The sequence below is a fragment of the Parasteatoda tepidariorum genome, chromosome 2, assembly GCF_043381705.1.
Source record: "Parasteatoda tepidariorum isolate YZ-2023 chromosome 2, CAS_Ptep_4.0, whole genome shotgun sequence".
NCBI lineage: Eukaryota > Metazoa > Arthropoda > Arachnida > Araneae > Theridiidae > Parasteatoda > Parasteatoda tepidariorum.
In genome coordinates this window covers 32,483,878-32,507,376 of record NC_092205.1, presented here as the reverse complement: position 1 = coordinate 32,507,376, position 23,499 = coordinate 32,483,878, and the positions used below count along the sequence as shown (strand labels likewise).

Below are 23,499 nucleotides of genomic sequence, written 5' to 3'. Positions count from 1 at the left end.
GCTGCAAAAATTTCGTCACAAATTTAAAATTAGTTGAAGTCAGAAGGACTAGGAAAACAGTTTTCTAGTTATAGATGTCTGGTATGCCATGATTAAAAATTATTATTGTTATTTTATAATTAAGTGTATTTATAAATTAGACCCACTATAAATTTATCTTCTTTAAAATTAATTGTGAATCATTTTCATATGAACAGTTACTTGTATATTATTAAAAGTAAATTTGAAACTCTTAAAAATTCCTTTTCGTGAAACAACGTTATTTGAAATAACGGTATGATTAAAAAAAACTCGATAAATCTATAATTGATTTCATTACATTCTCCACACATAAAATTATTTATTAGGTTCTTAATAATAATAATTATAGTCTATCTAATTTATTAAAATAAGATAAAGGCTTCAATATTAAGCGGATAGTACAAATCATGCAGGTTTTTTTCCCATTGTTTTTATCAAACTAGTACGAGTAATGTGTCAGCGGTTTCCGTAATTTTCGAAAGTAATGCAGCAACGCTTTTCGTAATTTCTCAGCCGTACTTTTCAACTGAGGAAGTTAAGGATAATTTGCAGCAATTAACATCTCTACTAACAATATACTTTTCCATAACACACATCAATTATAGTTTTTTCTTCGTTCATTCATTTTAGTGTGATCTGAAATCAAATAAAAATTTCTGAGTAGGATCAATAAAGTTAACTTTAGTAAAAATCAAAATCTATCAAATAAGGTATGCGATGTTTTTCCGTAATTTTCTAAAGCTCCCCGGGCTGGTAGGGCGTTGGGCCCATGACCGAGAGATCGTGAGTTCAATCTCCTCCGGCCGAAGACTCCCCATGTAAGAAATGGGGACTGGTGCACGCTAAATCTGTCGCGATCAAAAAGTTCTCCAACTTCCCATAACAAATCAATACCTCTGCTGTTACTGGATCGGAGAGAGATCGTGCTCTGGTGCAGGTGAAAATTATGATGTGTGGGTGGATGATGTGTGAATGTTTCCTCCCAGTGAAATGGGATGTGACGTATGTATATTGTCGCTGGATCATCTTCGGAGATGTTATCCAGATTGTCACCAATAGAATATTGTGTAGCTCTAGTGTGACGTAAATAAATGTAGCAGAATCAAAAGCTCTCGACAACTTTTTCTGTCGGAACTAGTCTCCGAAGAAATGGCGAAAAATTCGTAGTAGAATAATACAATTTCAAAACCTTGCTAACTATACATTATACATAATTACTGCTAATTATACATTTACGTTTTATTTTCCTTTTGTTGAATCTAAAACAAAATTTAGGTGAAAAGAAAGTTAATGATACTTTACTAAAAATAAAGAAATAAATTATGCATGAACTTGAGAAGGGTGGGAATTTTGGCTTTTCCGTAATTCTCAAAGAATCTTTCAGTAACTTTATGGTCAAAACTTGCAAAAACATTTTACCTTCAGAAATACATTTATATTATTTTTTCTTTCTTTTTTATTCGAAGGACCGAAAACAAAAACGAAATTGGCAAATAACGATTAATTTTACTTAAAGTAAAGAAAAAAAGATCCACCAATTAGGGAGGAATGGAAATTCAGCAATTTTCAAAAGCTTTGCGAAACACTACATGCACTCATGCGAAATTTGTAATAGTTCATATATTTTCTAACAATTTCCATTCTTTTCTTTTAAAAAAAATAAATCAGTTTTACTTTTTTATTATTTTATTTTGTATAACGTAAAACTAAATTGAAAATTTCGATCGGGTGAGAATAATATAAAAAAAAGGAATTTTCACTCGTTTTAAAATCAATAAAGTTGAACTCAGTCTCGGTTTACCTAAAGGGTAAGGATTGATCTCCTGATTGATTAAAAGATACCCGAATAACGACATTGTGAGATGAGAAAAGATAAGCGGAGCAATTGATTCTATTGAAAATGCGGAAATTAGCTAAGAACACTAGAACTCAGTGTCCATAACGATTTTCACTGCAGTTAAATGAACCCGCCTCTTTTGTGTCGCCAAGCCCTTCACTTTTCTCATGTTGGAGAGAGTTTCATGGGAATGAGATTTCGATTTTATCTTTGACACCCGCTCATGGAAAATGAAAGTGCTGTGACACAATTTATGCCACTAGGGCTTGAATCAACAGACAATTATTCTAATTAAATATGTTTTATTACAATGTCAGTACGTGTTAGTGATAAAAATAAAATATTTACAAAAAGAGGAAACTCTGCAAACATTGTCTCGTATTGCAACGGGATTAAAGATGTTCTTTGATTCTCCAAGGAAAATAAGAAAAGCCACAGTTCAAGAGCCGTTTATTTTAAGCAAAAGCTTTCATTATAATTTACTATAAGAACGCATTGCTACTTTAAACTATAAGTTTATACTGCAAAAACAAAAACAAAAATTTAGAACTTAAAAGCAAAAATAGTTTAAATATTAAAATAAATTTAACTTTTTTTGAAAAAAAATCAATTTGGTGAGACAAAAATTATAAAAATTCGTAAATAATTCTCATAATTTGCTTATTTTTATGAGCCTAATATATGAAGTGTTGGAACAGCTTTCAAATATTAAAAAAAATGTTACGGACGCTTTTAATTTCTATAAAAATGCAAATTGATTTTTTTTAATCGGCAGCAAATACTTCGAAGAACAACCTAAATAATGGCAATAATAGACAAGGTGACCTTCTCATTCTTCATGGACCTAATTACTAGTATAAATTCTCGCTTCATATTATTTTGAAATCACAAGAGAACAAAAAAAAGAACTTAAAGTTTAACTAATTTTTTTTAAAATCATGTGTTTGGCACACATTAATTAGAATTAGTCAGAAATTAGAACACAATTAATAACTCTCGCTTTAATGATTGGATTTAAGGTATCCGAACACGTTCGGAGGATTTTTTTAAAAATATTAAGTTTCAAAACACTTTAATTATGTTTTTATATTTATTATATGTAAAAACTAATATTAAATAAGAGAAATTCGACATTTATATTATATTTTGTTTTTAAAAGCTAAATAACAAGAAAAAAATGATGTTTTTTTCATAAAACTTGTGAAAGGATATACTTCACCAAAAGTATTGTATCAAAAAAGTGTTATTATCAAAAAAAAGAGCTGAATTTTGTCTAGTGATTTGACTACAATCATAAAAATATTTGGAAAATTAAATTTTTTATAGAGAATTGAAAACTTTTTATGAGATTTTTGTCAAATTTTTTACTTTGTATTTCACATTTTAGACCAATAATAAAAAACTATTAAGTATTTTTAATCAATTGTAGCACAAGCACTAGAAAACATTATACATAATACACATACAAATTTTTATTGAAATATATCAACAACTTTTTTAATAATGAATTTTGAAAGTTACTATTTTTGCGTGAAATTACATTCTGAGAAAAAGGCATTTAAAGTATAAATTATATCATTTCTATTTTAAAAATGCTTCAATACTTCTAAAATTCTCCCGATTTGTATGTGATACCTTCCTTTTTCTCAATTTTACAAATTTTTTGTTTTTTTGCAACCCTATTTTTTTTCTGACAATTTTTACATTAGTTAATGAATGGCGTTGAGACTCATACACACGCTCAAAATCAAGTTCTGTAAAACCTTTTAAAGTTTTATTGCCACGGCTGACTCCAACTATGTCGAGTATGCTTTTCAGTCCCAGAAAACCTTTATTAAACTGAATAACAGCCAAATACACACCAAATTGTAATGTTTGCAATTCAACGAACACCTCCTTAGGGACAAATTTCCAAATAATGCCATTAAAGCTACTAATATAAATGATAAATTGAGAGGTTCATTTCTAGCAACATTAAAATAATTATTATTTAAGTCAAAGAAAGATAATTATCCCAAAATAAAGCTAAATATAACTGTTTTTGTCCCACTTCCGGTTTCGGAATGCTTTTTCCGGTTTCATTTTTTAGTTATCGACTAATATTCTTTTAATCATAACTTTTGTTCTAATTGACGCACAGTTAAAATTTAAACTGTTTTGAAAACTAGAATAAACGGAGATTCGTAACATAAAATAAAAAAAAATTTGTCATTTTAGGCTAAAATTCACTTTTTCAACGTGTACGGATACCTTAAATATAATTAGTTGCAATCATATGTTAGCTCGTGGTGAACTTACCAAATATGTTAAATAGGTGAAATTATAACATAAAGTTAAGGCTCTTAGTAGCATTTCTTAGGCTTAGCACTTTTTGTTTTAATTTAAAATATAATAGCGTCATTTTCTTAATTTATTATTTTACAGGGGTTGACCGGACTGTGTAGAAGTCAGGGAATTAGCCTTACACCTGAAAGGTTCTGGGTTCGAATCCCGATCAAGGTATTGGTGTTTTTCATTATCTGTACTATCTGTCCTTACTGTGGGAGCAAATGTTCGCCCGACTAGATGCCCCTGAATGCGTGGCTAACTCTGCCCTGTGAAATGCAGCAATTGAAAAAAATGTTATCACTGGCGGAAATAAAAAAATAATGAAATTGGAAACAAAACAAAAAAATACAGGAACTATTCAACTGGTGCTATTACAAGTTAATTGCTATTTCAATTAAGACTATACATGAAAAAAGCGTGAATAAAACAAAAATCAAGTACAAAAATGAACATTCTTTAGTTTCCGTTTCTTCAAGAACCTTCTTTAGTGTCTAAATACCAAATAGCATTAGAAAGGTAAGGAGATAAACGCCTTCAAAGTGGTTTAACAAGACAGGACAGAGGAATAAATTTGAACAAAAATAAAAAAAATGCGATAAGAATAAAATAGGGGTTTTCTCTTATCAGTCTTATTTTTGTTAGCTAGTTCAAACTTGTCCCTCTGTCTTGGTAAGTTAAACCACTTTGTACTTGTTTATTTCCTTGCTTTTCTAATAACATTTGGTATTAAGATACTGAGGAAGGTTCTTTTTTAGAGAAGTGAAACTAAAGTACGTCTATTTCTGCATTTGATTTGGACTAGTTTCACGCTGTTTTTTAGTTTAGTCTTCCTAGCATTAAGTATACTCTATTCTTTTGAATTAGGAGTATGATATAAGTGTTTTTTCCCATCAGCATAAAAACTAAGCCGTTTTTTATTGATTAATCAATAATTAATACTTAAAATCTCCTTACTATTAAATTGGTTGTATATTTGCTTGCACAAAAATATTTATGGCTAGCAGCAGAGCTTGCAGAAAACTATTTAAAGCTTTATAAATGAGTACTCAAATGTCTTAATTATCACAAATAGATATAGTGATAGAGTTATAGTGAAAAAGGCGGCAATAAAAATCAACACTAAATTACTTATTAAAAGTTAATTACGGTTCATTTTGCGATTATACTATACAAAACAGTTTTAATTTCAAGTACACATTTTATTTCTATTTTTAACTGAGTTGCGAAAAAAATTACAAACCTGAAAAAAAATGCTACCGTAAACCGGGGCGAGTCTACACATTTTTTCAGTTTGCCAACTTTCAAGTCGTCAAACTTTTGTAAATATTAAAGAAAAAAGGCTTTTAATAGGNTTTAAGTAATATGAACTCAATCTCTCAAAATGACCAACAATTTCAGAAACCACTTAAGGAGAAGTGATGGGGGTGTAAATGAAAGATTTACCAATTTGTATCTTAAAAACCAATTTTTCAAGCACAAATTATAAAATTTGTAATGAATTTCATCAACAGATGGAGCTGAGGAATGAAAGAGCCATAAAATACTGTTTTCTGTTGCCTCTCAGACAATTCAAACTAAAATAACTGCATGAGTGTGTGTTAACTTTTTCCGCACATTGCCGGACGTAGTTGATTAAAATTGTGGTTATGTTAAAGACATATGTTGTACAGCTTTTCCATCCAAGAAATTTGAACACAATTTTTGAAGACAGTAAGAGTCACCCGGTCAGAAATGTCAACTAATTAGTGCTCACGATTTGTATCATTACGGAAACGCATATTTTTTATTTTCAATAAACATACCTTTTGTTTATCATATCATTATAATATTAACAGAAAAGAAATCATTCTAAAGGTAATTACCGGAATTTTGAGGATACATGTGGTACAAACATTGTTGCACTTCATAATCAAAAAATATAACTTTTAAAATATACTTTATAATGTAAAAAAATTTATATGAAGCTGTGGAGTGCATAATATAAAACAATTGAATAGTTTATGGTCACTCCAAAAACTAGAGTTAAGTTTTTTTATTAAAAAAATATCTATTTTTATATGAAGGATAACAAATGATCCAACATGGAAGGAATCCTTTGAAAGTTAAGTTTAGAAAAGGAAATCTATCAAGCGGTTTCAAAACGAAGGACTATTTATTTTCTGAAAATTTATTTATTTATTTTAAAAACATATATATATATATANATATCCATATATATATATATATATATATATAACTCATACAAAAACTGACAGATATAGCGAATTTACCCATAAATTTACTTTCATGGTAATATTCGTACTATAAATATATTTTGAATACGGAACTGAGGTGAAAAAAACATTTAGTGAGCCTTGTAATGTTCTTTGAGTTTTTTTATTTACTTTTTAACAATTTTTATTTACTTTTGAGTGTCATTCTGTTTTAAAGTTCGTTTTACGGTATTAGATAATTTATATTGTTTAATACTGTAAATTCCTATTTGTAGTTCAAAATTATTTATTTTTTATTTTAACAAGTGATTTTAAAAATATATTGAATACATTTTTCTTGGTACATTATTTACAATATTTGAAAAAAAGCATTTATTTGAGGGGTGGACAGCACCATCTTTATTAAACAAGATTTATGTGAGGTAAAAGTGTTATTCAAAAAATTATAACTATTATTGGAATTTCAATTATGCGATTCTAATTTATTTAATTCTAAAAGAATAATGCTTTGAGCTCTCTTTAAAATGGTAAAAATACTTTACGTACGTTTATAATAAATACACATGTTATGAAACTATTTATTATGAACTTATAGATTTTTATTATCTGTCATAAAATCTGCTAAATGTGGTAAGATTTGATAATTTATCATGATACCTTAGAGCAGCGGTTCCCAAAAGGTGTTCCGTGGAGCCTTAAGATACCGTGGAAATATGACTAGAGTTCGAGAGATAGGATATTTTTATCTAGACATAATAATATTTATATCCTATCAATAATCTATAATTTTATTAATATTTCGCTTGCTTGTATAAATTCTATATGTAAAGTGCGAATGAAAATGTAGCACAATTCAAGAAATATATATATTTTTCATTAGCAACATGTTGAACAAATTATGACAATATACACTTATAAAAAGTTTTAGAAGTATTTTTCATTGAACTCTTCCATTCAAAATAAAATAACTAAATTCAAGAATAAAGAAAATCGTTTTTCTAATAACTATTCAAATCTTTAATAACAGTTCTTCCTTAAAAACAATAATTCAACTTATTTAATCTATTTTCAGCATACGCATGCATTAAAAAGAAATCACAATATTAAATCTTTCATTCTTTACAAATAATTTGAAAATTAATTAGTCTTGTTTCGGTACTCGGTAATATATTAAGAGCTTCTAGTTAACTTTTTTTACAATGCTGGGGGTTCCGCCAAATAAAGATCGATAATTTAAGATTCCATAGCCGAAAATAATTTGGAACCACTGCCTTACAGCATGGCAAAAAACCATTTATTCGGTGAAATTTACTTTTCAGTTTTTTATTTTGTTACTAAAAGTATTGTAATAAGATCTGTAATTTCTGAAACCGGAATTTCCGATGAACCATTACCATATGAAGGAAACAATTAAAAAGTTAACGTTTTAAATACCATGTATTTTGGTTTTATTAACCAAAATTGAGTTTTTTTTAAACTTTAATCTGATAAATAATTTCTTAAAGTAAGGTGTATTTTAACCTGAATATTGTNAAGTTATGTATATATATATATATATATGAAAAGAAAAAAACATTTATATTAAATAATGCTATTCTAAGTATTAGAAAATTCTTTCAGAAGCTGTTTTATGAAAAAGAAAATTTGCAACCTTGAAAACGTATGTGAATTGAATTTAGCTTTGTAGTTTACATTCTTTAATTTAAATGTAAATGAAACTCAAAATAGGGATATCTTATCTTTATTTCAAAAGATGCAAAACAGCTTATTTAATTTTAGCATATCATTAGTTACTGAACGTCCTTATTACCTTCTTTTTGCAAAGCAATTTGCATAAATTAATACTTCACATTTAAATGAATAATATCTTCCCAACTATTTTCTTTATTTGATAAGAAAAGAAAAACATTTATTAAGGCTCTACTTTATAAGCTTTATCATCACATAAAATAACTTTTTTCAGTAAATAATAAGCTATCTGAGCTTAAGATTAGCAAAGAATTATAAGCTAATAAAAAACTACGTTAAAAGCTGTTCTGAGTTCGTTGCATATAATTATTATTGTTTTTAACTAATACGTTTATTGTTACGCATGGCTAATATTTTTCCCATCTTTAGCAAACACCTTCTATGCTAATTATAAAACTGACATAAATTACATAACGAAATACTATATATTTAGGAAAATTAAAAGCGTTTGTGACCATCTTTTTCTCATTAGTATTTCGAGAAGTAACACAAATACGGATTGGCAATGTTTGGATAGCGCAATATTCAGATTTATAAAAATATCAGAAAATTGAAGCATTGAGAGTGCTAGTGCTAATCTAAAATTCATTTTTACTGGAACAAAAAATATGACTCCCCTTCATTTCTAGAGTAATAATTACCGTAAAATCATAAGTATAATATTTCAAGATTAAAAATGCAATTCATGGTAAAATGGAATCATGGATGATGCTCGCCGGTACTTTGTACCTTAATTTCATCCGGAATTTCTTAGAGTACTTATTTTACTCTCATATTATGGCTTGGAAGAAGCATGTTGAATAACTTTCAAATTAATCTGATAATTTTCTCTCTGATTGTGGCGTGGAGAAATATGTTTCATAGCTTTCAAACATATACGATAAATCTCTCCTATTATGGCTTATAAAAGAAAAAAGACACCGTTAATACTGAAATTTTCTGATAAACTACTTAACTATAATCACGTCCTACTATGCTCTTTAATATTATCTTTCATCAAATTTTATATAAAAGCTTAATATTTTATTTATTCTCAGCTAAGGAGAGCAAATGCAGTCATTGACAAAAAACTTCATTGCATAATTTAATCTAATAAATTTTATTCGTCTTATTAGTTAATTATTAAAAAATCTTAATCTTTCGTTTATAAAATATCACTAAGTAGGTCGCTGGGCCCAGGTCCGAGAGTTCGTGGGTTCGAACCCCGCCGACCAAAGACTCCCCGTGTAGTAAAGTGACTGATACACGATAAATCTGTCGAGTCGCAAAAGTCCTCCATGTTCCCATAACAAATCAATACCTCTGGTGGTACTGGAATGGAGATGGATCGTTCTCTGATTATGGTCAAAATTACGATTTGTGGATGAATGAATGGATGTATGAATGGGTCCACCCTGTAAACGGGTGCCACGTATGGTGTGGCAGAAGTCGAATTCTTGGCCATAGATGGCGCCACTTAAAATCAAGAAACCACTTAAAATCAAGATCCTTAAATTTGCTCGATTTCACCAATCAGGCTTGCCCGTGTGGCAAGTGTCATTAGAAACAACAACAACATAAAGTATCACTCTAATATTCCTTTAAACATTGCAGTATAATATTTTAGGGTAAAAATAAATTTTACAGCAAAATGGAAATTATGAATGATGCAACCAAAGTGCCGGTGCTTCATAGCGTAATTTGATGCGTTTTCTGCATTCTTAACGATGCTGTGGAATTTTTCGAAGAAAGTTTTATTTGAATAGTAGTCTACTTCCAATTTTGGTCATTTTCAGAATCCAAAGTTTAAACAATGTGTAGTTTTCCCTATCTAGCATAATTTTAGTTGTTCTGTATTTGGTAGAAGAAATAAGCGGAAAAGCACCTTTTGATAATAAGGTGAATCTGAGAAATAAGCTGAATGAAACCTTCGCACAAATTACCACAATCGAGAAACTCGATCCTTTAGTAGTCCGATCGTAGTAAAATTTATCTTACTTACCCTACAGCACAGTTTCGCAGTCCCGACATTGCGATATCTTTCTTATTTTCCTCCGAATTCGAAGTTAATGTTCTTTACGTCGGATTACTAGATTGATGCGTGCAAAATCTTTCGCTCCTCTAAGAGATGTTGATTTGTCCCACTGTTCAAATTAGATTTTCCTTTGCAACCCTATGCCATACTAAATTCCCGTTCTGTTCTTCAGAAAACATTGAAACTCAACATTGTCTGACCTGAATCATCATTAGTTTAATCACAGCAATCAAGAGTATTGTAGGAAAACATCTTTTCCTACAATACTTTTTTGAAGCCGGAAACACATTTGATCGGAAAGCTATTTAACTCCAACGATGAAATTAAAGATAGTGTTGAAAAGTAGATCGTATATGTACAATATTTAAAATTACCTAAATATTAAGAAAATAAACCTAATTTTTTACTTCTAAAAAAATGGAAGAACGATATGAATAAACGTTATATTTAACGATATGAATAATTGTATTAAATTTTAATAAAGACAATTATTATTAAATCTTGATTTGCAAAGTTTTATTAAAAAGCGCACACATAACGCGAATAATCATAGAAATATAATTAAATTTTTTGTTTTTAATTTAGATTTATCCCGACCAAAAAGAGTCATGTTTTAAAGAATTACTTTTCTATAAAAAGTTTTAATACGACATATTTAAATTAATTTTTTAAAAATAGAGAGGAATAGTTTGATAATTGCTGAGTTTGTTAAGTTCGGCATGTTTAAAACAAATATGAATTTAGAGTTTTTTTTTACAATAGAAATTAATGTTTAAAATGAAACGCAACATGAATGTTGTAAATGCTGCTAGAAATCTAAAGAATTTTCATTGAGAATTTATTTACATCTTATTAGGAGCTTCTAAAGTTTATAATGATGTTAATGTTTTTGTAATTGAAAATATTTGCTGATTAACTAAATATCTTCATGTCCTATACCTATTTTTTATTAACTATTCTGAGGTAAATATTTAAATTCCTGATTAGCAACTGAATATTTTTGTTACTTTATATTGCGAATGAATTTATTTCTGTACTTCTATATTTCTGCTTAACATTTATTGAGAATCATGTTTGAAGCAAGAAAAATATTTTTGTGAGAAAGTAAAATAATTTATACTTTTATGATATCCTCAGCATTATTAAATATTTTTATTATTCTAGACACAAGCACGTATAGAAACGCAACATTACTCAGCCAATTAATGTAGGTTTCCGTCTTACTAAATCTCTTCCAAATTCCTCGTCAGTACTCGAGGCTTATGTATTCTTACCACGGATTTCACTCTTAATGTATGAGAAATTAATGACGAGGCATATTCTAGACAATGACCACAAAATAGCCACAGGATATTAAAATTGGAGTTGAAGTAGTATATAGCTACGAAAAGCCAGTACCTTTAACCTAGGCACCGCCCTATTGTTAAGAAAGAAATAAACTGTGTATCGAAAAAATGTACTCGCTTGTGCCAAAAAAATATAGTTTTTTTTCGATATCTGCTTTCCAGTTCGGATGCATTAGAATAGATCTGTAATGTCGTAAATAATTTCGATAACTGTATTTGGCTTCCTATCTAAGTTTTCTAATGCACTTTCTCGTGTTGGTCAAGCGTTTGGTAGAGACTGAAATTAATTGTTGAAGCATGACCTCGATAGCAACCAACTGATGTTAAATGTCCAGAATGACATTAATACTCGCTTCCTGTCTAATTCTGTCACTTTGCGCTCTAGTGGAGAGTGTGGCAGATCATCGAGATAAAATTTGCACATCTCTTTCTCCATGTGAATATTAACACTTATCATAATAAATAAATTAAAACAATTACAAAAATTACTCGGTTAGAGCAATTGTTAGGATGTGTTAATTTAAAGGGAGTAACGTCGAAATATGGAACTAGCACTTTGTCCTCGACATTTTTCATTAAACATTGATAAAGCTGTAATCTGTTAATAAAGATCAGCTTTTATAACTGAAGTTTGGAAAACAAAATTTACTAATAAGTTTATTTTGTGCTTTCTAAATACTTTTAAAGCTTGTTGAATAACTAATACTGAAATAGATATTTAAACGGTTTTTATACTCTCTTATTTTAAATTATTTAAGGAACATTTTGCTAGATAGTTAAATATTCTATCGATAAAATTATTTGTTTTCTTAATCATAAAATACAAAAACAAACCATTAAAAATTTTCATGAAGAAAGAAGAAATTAATGCAGTTGAATTAGGTGCTTAGAAAGGCGAAAGTTAACACTTTCTTGAAACTAAATAAAATGTTTTAGCCATTGTTTTGTGAAAGAAACGGAATAAAGCTAAAAAAAATTGTTTTACAACAATACACGATATTTATTCAGAGCAAATTGCACACATGTGACTTATTTCGAATCTATTATTAATTTATTATTTACTAATTGATTTACTCATTATTATTTCATTAGTTTGAGATATAGACTGAATTGAAATGAAATTGAACTCATTTTACAAGTATTTTTATACACTGTAAAAATTTCCGAATCAAATCACGGTATAAAGCATCGGCATTTTCAGTGCTTCTCCGTAAAATCTATTTTAACATAAAATCTATTTTTACAGTAAAATACAGTGATATTTCTTTAATTAGAGTGCTCTAGTGAATTAAAGGTACTTTTTTCAGTATAAATTACGTTATATCGGTTTTTTATTCCGCAACATGTGCCGGTAAAAATGGATTTTATTGTAGAAAGTACCGAAACCCTGCTTTTTACCGTAATTCGATTTGCAATATTTTTCCTGTGTCGCTGTTAATTAAACTTTTAAGTTATTGATTGCGTTAAAAGTATGTTACGTAATCCTTTAAAAATGTAAATAATTTACAGAATTAGCACACATTTTGGTTAACTTTCAATTCTTTTACCACTTGAGTAGTACAAAAATAATATCAGCCAAATAAAAAGATTTTATTTTTTTATTTTATTTTATGACCGCCGTTGAACAGCTGACCCAATTTTTGGGTTTACGACTACTAATGTTCAACGCCGTAGCCTTGTAATTTTGAACCGATCCAGAAGACAAGGAAACTCCTGGATCGGTACCCTCAGAGGTAAAATATGCTTCTTGGTTCCGCCCAGGATCGAACTGGGGACCTTTTGCGTGTAAAGCAAACGTGATAACCACTACACTAGGGAACCTATAAAATAAAATGATTGGGCTTTATACGCTTTCCTACTTCTTCATTCAGTTATGAACCTATTTATTTCAGTTATGAACCGTTTATAAAAAAAAATTGTCTAAATTAATATCTTAATTTTCTTTTTGGATTTTAAACTGAAAAAAAGGTAATTCGTGAAAAAGTGATTTCTTAAAGCAATAAGTATTGACTTACAAAAGCTCAAGTAGTTCACAGCTTTCAAAATTTATACAGTTCAAATACTCGTTTTATAGAGTCCAACAAAATTTACTAATCTTTTTATACTTTATTATTAAATATTCTTCCGTTTATGAAAAAGAGTTGTCTAAATTATTGTCTCAATTTACTTATTATGATTTTTAATCTAAAAAAAAGTTAATCCATGAAAAACGTGGTTTCTTAAAACAGTAAATTTTGACTTACAAAATCTCAAGCATTTAAAAGCTTTCAAAATATATCCGATAAATTATTCTCCCATTGTGTCTTTCAATAGAATCTCTTACCAAATGATCCACAAAAGCCGAACATTTTATAGATTCTCTGGTAGGAAAAGCAGTGCAGTGACTCACGAGAAAATTTCATCCCATTATCCAGTCATCCATTAAATGCTGTCATCAAAGCTTAATATCTGTTCCAATGCTCTGGAAAATTTCATGCATAAAATACCCGCTTCATCATATTTCACGACAGTATTATCGAGTTTATAAATACTGAAAATTATATCAACAAATAATTCCTGAAACCACATGTCAGTGGTTTGGTAATATGTTTAATAAGTAATCTAAAATTAAGGTTTATGCTTGTAGGAAAAAAATGGAACAACCTAAATAACTTTTGATCTAATGATCAGATTTTCACTTTCTAGGTTTCAATTTTAATGGCTCGAGGGGTTCAACCTCAAATATGCTAATTAATAAGTGCAGATGATATTTCAAGTTACGAAATCAGATACAAAAACATACTTTCTCTAAATTTACATACTTTTCTTTTCGATGAATTTGGATTTCTGACCCCCAAAATATAAGGGATAGCAGCAATCTGGGAAATGTGGTCCCAATAGTTTGGCAAGAAGAGTGTTTTAAAGTTTTTACCCCTTAATGTTAATTTACTTTTTGCGTATTTCTCTATATCTCGAAAAGGTTTTAAGTGAATTAGAATAAAATTTACACTCAATTATGTAACTCATTTATCCAAAGATATTTTAGTGCAAGAAATTACTTTTAGTAAATCTTATTATTTTTCTTTATTTCATGTTCTTCATTATTTCTTTACTATTTTTCATTAAGAATGAGACAAAACTACTTTGGATTGAAAGGGATCATTTCAAAGGTTTTAATTTTACATGACGAAATGAAAAATTCGAGCGAAATCGGTCAAAAATTTTCTGTCAAATCAAATTTTAAAAGCATGACTGTTTCAAAATTTATTTATTAGGAACTATTGGATCGATTTCACTTAAATTTTGTATTTCGACATGCAAATAACTTATATTCTTATACATGATGCAGAAAATTTTATACCTTGCAATTCAAAATTTTTTCGATCATTCTTAAATAAAATTACAAAAAGCAATAAATATTTACTAAAAGTTATTTTTCAATTCTATGATTTTTTATATGTAAAATTATCTTTGGATAAACGAATTTTATTATTGAGTATAAAAAATATTTAAATTCTCGACATATGGTGAAATACGCCAAAAGTAAAATTAATATTAGGGGGTTCAAACTTTGAAACTCTCATCTGACCAAACTATTCGAACCATAATTCTTAGATTACGGCTACTCCCTATTTTTTGGGGGTCAGAAATTTGAATCCGTCGAAAAAAATGTATGTTTATTAAGAGAAAGTACGTTTTTGTGTCTGATTTCGTAACTTCAAATATTGTCTGCAATTATTAGTTAGCATATTTGAGATAACCCCTACGAGCCATTAAGATTGTCCTAGAGTGTGAAAATCCAATCATCAGAACAAAAGTTATTCAGAGAATTTATTTTTTTGCGCACTGTAAGTTTTAATTGCAAGAAAAAAAGGCAAACACCAGGATAAAAATATTTCCAGAATACGTTTTCTGAAATTTTCTAAAATTTTTACAACAAGTTTTTTATGTTATTTCTTAAAAATAAACATTCAAAATATGTAAACATTTACTAAGCACATTTTGAGACTCAAATAGCAAACTTTTTGTTAAGTTAAAATTTGAATGATAGTAGAATTTCTTATGTGGACATGAAACTAAAATAGAATTGTAACGAAACAAATATTGATTTTTTTACGATATACAAGATCACACATTCCTTTCATAAAGCAACATATAAACTCTGTCAATTATATAAAAGTTGTACAAAGGAAATTCAAATGCCTTTACTTAAAGCATTTTATTGTTAATACTACTGGAACATGTTTTCTCGCAGTCAAAGAGTACGTAAACGAATGGAATTTCATTGATCACCAATGAATATAATACAATTTAATCTAAATATAATGAATAAAATTGAATGTAGTTGTATAGTAACAATTAAATGTAAATCAATATCAATGATCAAATGCGATTAGATTCAAATCATGAAATGTAATTAAATATTAACAATGAAATGTAACAATGAAATGTATAAACAATGAAATGAATATAAACATATCAAATTATTTAAACATTTTTAAATTTAAGATAATTGAGAAAAAATGAATGAAATGTAACAGGATGCAAGCAATTTAAACGAATACAATTAAATTGCAGGATTGAAAAGAATAGAATCAAACCAATTCAGGAAATATCGAATATTCACATCGAATAGAATCTTATAAAGTGGATATACTGTAATAGAATGTTGTCAATTTTTTTTAAGAATATAATTTAACATAATTGAGTCAGACGTAAAAAATATATTTCTAAGTTTTGTTGTAAATTAAAGGCATGATCGAAAGAGCAAAAGAAATAGAATAAAGAATATACTCTAATCGAAAGTAAAACATTGCAAGAATTATGAAACGTCATCGAAAATAACCAACTGAAGAAGAATTTAAACTAATTGTATAATTGTAAACAGATAGTTTTTTCTCAAACCGAATTAAAATAAGCTGGTACAAAAGCCTCTGTGTGTGAATAAATGCATTGTGAAAAAATAATATAATCAAATTTATTTCAATGAGAAGTATATAAAGAAATAAACACAGTGCAAAATACAAGTAAATATATCCTTATTAAATTACTATAAAAATACAGTTTTCTTATTTACTTAGCAATCATGTTAACGCTGTAGTCAACATACACAGTGTAAAAAATTCAAATACGGTACTTGTTAACGTAAAATCCATTTTTACCGTAACATGTTACGGAACAAAATATATGATATACTATATTTTTAACAGTAAAAGCTACTATAAAATCACTGAAATTAAAAAAAATAATACTATAAAAAATAGGGTATATTATTTTGGGTATAATAGGGTATATTATGGGGTACCCAAAGGCAGTTACTTTATTCCGTAACTTGGTACGAAAATTTTTATAATGCTTGTTGAATGAAACCCATAATATCCATTACCCAAAATAGCTATAATACCCATTCGCCAACTGTTTAAAATTTCACTGTAAGCTAAATTGACATCAAGCCGTGATATAAAACCTTTCGAGCATTTCTCAGCAGACTTCTTAAAAAACATCGACCTTAACAAAAACTGAACTTTTCTTATAGAACAATAAATGTCCAATGAACCCAGAGTCTAATCAACAAAAGAAGTAACAAAATGGCTCACAAATTAGAAAAGCAGGGAACAGGCCTCCCCGAATCTAAACATTCGATCATCATCGATTCCTTTAAAGCTCAAATAAAATTGTGATCAAAAAGTGACATTATTAGCAACTAAGAGAACTCTGCTTGGGCAAACAATTGAGAATTCTCATCTCAGTGGTCCTTAGACTAGTGACAGCCTTTAAGATGAAAACCAAAACATGATTATCTTGCCTCTCACCTCTACTAATTCCACGTCTTGTCTTCCACAGAGTTCCTATCAAACATTTAATTTTGAACACTTGAAAACATGCATTGTCTTGGACCACAGCCTACAAAAAAAAAAGGCAAGCATCTCTTCAACGAAGCACATCCATACTAGTCAGGACTTCCAGTGGCTTAACTGCAAAAGGTGGGTGTTGATTAGTAAATATTAAGTAAGCCATTTTCAATATTTACATTTTCTCCCCTCTAGCCTTACTTCAGATAAAAGAAAGAAACAAATAAAATGATAGAGGAAACTCTACTTACAACAAACTGTAATTCTTATAGCAATTTAAAAGCAGATGTAAAGCTTACAACAAATTGTAATTCTTAATTGCATCGCATAGCCCGGCTATATATGTATATATATNGCAGTATATATATATATATATATATATATATATATATTGTAAAAAAAACTGAAAAATAATTACATTTTTTTATATTTTATTTCAATTTTAAATAAGTCATACATAGCCAAATTTTCAGAGCAAAATGAATACATAATTAAATTAAATTAATCCTTACTCGTTATTCATGATATTATTTTAAGCAGAGCTATTGTTTTTTTCTTCTTATAACATTTCATGCCTGTAAAAAAAATTTAAAATAGAGAAAAAACTATGCAACAATAGAGAAAATATTTTTCCCACATGGAAAAATAATTCTGGTAAAATTACCAAACTGTATGATAATGAACTTTCTGACTTAAAAAAAAGAAGAAAAAATCAAACATATTTCTGGTAATGAAAATAAAATTATTCGATATTTAAACAATTAATTTGATAATTTTTCGGTTCATATAGCAACGGAACAGAGTACCACTAATTCTGTTTACCAAAATTATTATTTTTATTATCACAAAATTAATGGAATAAACTAAACTAAGAATTAAATTTTATTTAATAAATGGTTTTTAAACCATGCTCTAAGGTGTCATGATAAAATTAGCAACTTTTACCACATTTGTTAGATTTTATCCCGTATCGTAAAACCCTATTTTAATTTTAATTTTACCAAAATATTTCCCCAAGTGCTTTGACGAAAATTGCCGAGCTGTCTGGCGGTCCCACAGAGGTTATTTGGTAAACATGGCAAAAACATCCCAACATGGTAAATTTTACCATATTCTGGTTTTTATGACAAAACTTTTTTTTCTCAGTGCAAATATGAAAAACGTGTAAGGTGATTTTTATAATTAATTATTGCTGTTAAGTAATTCCCGTATTACATTAAAGCCACGTTTTTCTAAAATACGCTTACAAGAAGAAAAAAAAAATGAAAAGCACAATCTATATACTATATATTTCTCTTACACGGCGACAAAAAAGCCTCATTACAACTCCCCGAATGGCAACGCTAGAAAATCGACCAATGATTGCCGCTAAAAATGTCACATGCCAAATCTAGCTGAGGTGGCTCAACGTATAGCGATTTTAAAAACGAAAACTGAAATAACCTTAAGCTAGGCAGAAGTGAGTAGTCTTTGTCGATAGATCTCTATTTTAGTATTTTGTTGAAAGCGCTTTTTTTCACGAATTTATATATTACGAATTTATTTGACGATTTTTGATTTATATCTCGAATTTATTCGTTTTATTATTTTTATTAGTTATTCATTAAAAAATGAGTCTCAATCGTGCTGTTACGCTTTAAGATTTTATGCTATAGCATATTTCTAATAGGTTTAGCGAATTACATGTCATTTATTTGATTCAAAATTTATTTTAATGACTTAGTATTTACTAAAAAGATATAATTTTTTTTTAAAAAAAAAGTTTTTATATGGATTTGAATGATTGTTTTGAAAGCCCACCAGTAAAAAATATTTGGCTTATACAGTTAAAATAATAAGTAAGGACATTACGTTGTTTGAAAGCGATTAAATGTACCACGTGGAAAAAGGCTTATAATTTCTGATTATGTTTTTATTGCATCAAAGATTATATTTTTCATTTCTTTAAACTATTTACCACACTATTTAATCCAATTACACTAAATACATGATTTAATGTCAAGAGCTTATTTTAAAAAGGTTTCAAGTAAATTTTATTTCACTCTAAATTATACTCATCGATTTCTTAAATCATACAATAAATGTATGAATTAGTACTCGTATTTTACCGTTCAGTACATAGAACTACAGTTGAATGATAGTAGTTTGAATACATCAAAGTAGTCAGAGAAGCATTCTAAATAAAATAAGTTTATCATTGAACTGCTGACAAATAAAGTTAAGACAACATGAAAAGTACCAAGTATATCACAAAATTTATGTTTCACGCATCATTATTTGTTTTCTTTATACAGTTTTTATGCATTAAAATAAAATGTTCACTAACAGGGGCAGTAACTGAAGAGTGCTTTATTTAAGGTAAACTAATTGTCGTAAAAGTATTAAACTCAATAAAAGTAAAGCAATTTATCAAAATCCTTATTTTAAAAGAAATACAGTTCGCTTATTTCGTTTAATTCAATAACGGCGGAATAAATCAAAGTATATTAAAGGCAACAAAAAAAGCTTCAGATTCCTCGGAAATGTTTTAATATTAGAAATTTAGATAAAAAAATTTTATTATTTTAAATAGTATTCACTCTAAAAACAATTAAAATAACTTTTCTTTAATTAAAGATTGAATTTTTGCATAAAATGCGTTGCTTTAAAAATTATAGAATATATATATAGTTCAGATCTAGGTTCAGATATAGTTTCAAAATATGTTAAGAGTTTTGCATTCAGACATCAAAATTTTGTATAAAATAATTTTTTTTTAAAAATTTGCCGGGAGAGTTTTATTTAATTCTATTTTCTAGCAGAAGCTTTAAAGTATTTCTTATTTTATTTTCCAAATTTAATTAAAAATTTCGAACAAATGATAGTCCTTTGAATTAGTTTTACAAGTTAATATTTTATTTATTAATCACGAAACCGAGATACTTTTTTCCCTGCATTTTTCGTCACTGTTTTATCAAAAATTTCCTTCGTAAAAGTAGATTTAAAACTATTTAATATAAAATAAATGTATGTAGTTTAAAATATTATAAATGATTCTTGTATGATAGAATTATTTTGCTTCAAATAATATGAATACATATTTCTGAAAAGTATGAATGCATATTTCTTTTCAGACATATAGGAAATATTTATGGAAGAACCAAGGATCATAAACAATCAGCCACCAGCAATCTACCTTAGGAAAGCCACCCCTCTTTATTACCATTTTAATCTAAAACAAAGTTAAATTTGAAACAAATTCTTGGTTTGAAACTCTTAAAATTGCACCCCAAAAAGGAAAAAAATTAGAAACAAATAAGGAAATTGTTTATACAATATCGCTTGTTCCCATAAAATAGTTAAACTCGAGTTGCAATTAATTAATACTCGTAATACTGAAAAACACTTAAAGAACATGAAAATAATAAAAAAGAGCAACAAAAAAGATTTGACTTATACATTTAAAGATATGCATAAGAATAATAAGTTCTTTGAAATAGATAAAATGCATCTGATGAAAAAAATTTTTAATTTTTGCATTATTTCTATTTAGTTTTTTTCTTGTAACTAATAATATANAATCTAAATCAAGTACTTAGAATCAATGATTTATTCACAAACTATTTCGTTGTTGAGCCATTAACATAAATCCCTGTTTAAATAAAATTAATCTTATTAAATTAATAAAAATGTATTTATTCAGTTAAGAAATACAGATAGGGAATAATCAAATCGAACTAAATCAAGCACTCAGTATACTTGCTTTTTTTTTCACCGATTGTTATGTATTCCATATCTTTGTCTCGTGGGTCTCTTTGAAACATTTGTGGTCGCACGACAAGAATAATGTTTCTGAGAAAAGAAAAAAGCAAGCAGAGTTCACCATACTGGATATGAAGAAGAGGAAATAAATGACCGTTGAAGAAAAGTAAGCGAAAGAAAAAAGTAATGCGGAATTATTTTGTTTAACTAATTAATAGTTAGAGAAATTAAGGTACATTAAAACCTGAAAAAAATGTCAGATGCCATTGTTCACTAAAATTAGAAATTTAGTTTCTAAATATTGAATTTTATTGAAGATATTCAGTACAAAATTCATGTTTATTTAAAAAATAAAATACGAATTGCTGCTTAATAATTCTTCCTACAATGAGGTGATGGTTACTTATGTTCGTCATCTTAAAAAAATATAATGGTTCATTATGGAATTATTGATGTTTACCATTCAGATTATGTTGGTCCATCATTGAAAAACCAATAAAAATTTTGACTTGAGTATAGTTTAGACATAGCTTCAAAATTGTTTAGAGTTAGTGATTAAAATCTGGATATCTTGAATGAAATATAATTTTTTTTCTCCAGATAATTGCCAGGGAAATTTTATTGTAGCAGGTTTTGTAAAGTCTTTCTAAAATATTTCCTAAATTTAATTAAAATTATAATTAAATTTAGGAGATTAATTTAATTATAAATTATAATTAAAACTTAATTAAAAATTTTCATTTAATTTTTTCATTTATTAATTTTTTTATTCATTTCTAGGTACGGTTACAAAATCGATGAAATATTTTCCACACTTTTATCTCCTCTTCAATAATTTCTTTCATAAAAATAGAATTAAAAGTGCTAAATGTAAAAAATGCATTTAATTTAAAATATTATCAACAAGTCATGCACAATAGTGTTATTTCGCTTCAAATAAAGATAGAATATATATTTCAATTCAGTCATAGAGAGGAAAATTAAAAATGAAGTACAATCAGGCACCAACAATCTACTTTGCGAAATCTAAGACACTTATTTACAATATTAATTTGAAAAAAGGTAAATTTGATGCGAAGTTTTGCTTTGTAACTCTGAGCTTTACGACTCTGAAATGAGAAAAATGAAGAGAAAAAACATTGCTTTAGCAATATCACTTGTTTTCATTAAATATTTTAACTTGAGTTGTAATGCATTGTTATTTATTTTTTTTTATTCTACAGCTGCGTTTGAAATCTGAACGAAATACGTTAATTTTAGAATACGATAAAATTGAAATATCTTTCGTTGTGTAACCATTTTTACTCTAACTGAATAAAAGTAAGTACAATTCTGTTTATAAAAAAAAGAAATTAATCAAAATAATCACTACATTTGTTTTTGCATGTATTTAAAATAATATTTTCTGTAATATTTTTATTTCAAGAATTAATATATCTTTGGACGCAGTGCATAAAGTTATTTGCTATTTATATGAAAGAATTCAAACAAGATAGAAATTCGAAAAAATGGTTTATTGCAACAAAAGGTTATGATATTTATTTGTACTTTTATAAATGCATTCGTAAGACAAAGCGAATTGATGTATGCTTAGATTTTAGCATCTACAATTAATAAATTCCAGTTTTATTGCTAACAACTATCCTTTTTTAAAATTTAAAACAATATACAAAAGTCTTGTTTCAATTAATTGTTTTTGCTTAGTTTTAATATATTTACTCAATATTATGAAAACGAAGTTTAAACTAAAATAATAACTGTTAAAATTTAAGAATGAAAATATTTTAGAGTCGTATGTTTTGTAAATATACATTGTATAAGTTAAACAAAGCCAAGAAGAAGAAGAAAAAGGATTATAGATCGATATAACATTTTATTTTCTGGATTTCCATAAATTAAATCACAACATTTTAATCTGTTATGAAATAAATATTATTTTTAGCTATCAACCGAGAAATAATGTAACCAAAAAATATAAACTCGATAAATAAAAATAATTAAATTTAAAAGAGAATTAGTTTATTTATGTGCATACTTATATACAAAAAAAGAAAAAAAAATTACTTTGAGCTTTTATGCTTTACGTACTTTTGTATTTTTGAGTACTTTTATGCTTTAAAGTAAAATTCGTTAATTTTATCATGATGTTTTAAAGCATTGCATAAAAATTATTTATTCAGATAAATTAATTTTCAGCTTTATATCTTTACTAGATGTGTGGAAATAAGAATTACAATGTTAATAACTAGAATTTCCGGAAAACTATGAGCATGGAGGAATGCTAACCGTTATTTCTCAATTTGTCTCGTAAGCACCAGACTTTTGTTCATTAAAAGTTGTTTTTTCTTAAATTTTAATTCATTACAAGCTTATCTACAAATGACGTTTTTTTCTATTTAATATATATATTTGCCGATCT

General features: G+C 27.5%; 1 protein-coding gene and 1 non-coding gene across 5 annotated transcripts in view; both read right to left on the bottom strand.

Annotated features, from left to right (window-relative positions):
- LOC107436947 (potassium voltage-gated channel protein Shaw) overlaps window positions 1-23,499 on the bottom strand; it is a 279,381-nt gene that overhangs the window by 139,787 nt on the left and 116,095 nt on the right. The gene's annotated exons all lie outside the window — the stretch shown is intronic.
- TRNAV-UAC (transfer RNA valine (anticodon UAC)) lies at window positions 13,257-13,329 on the bottom strand. Its single transcript has one exon. It is a non-coding gene; the product is annotated as a tRNA-Val (tRNA).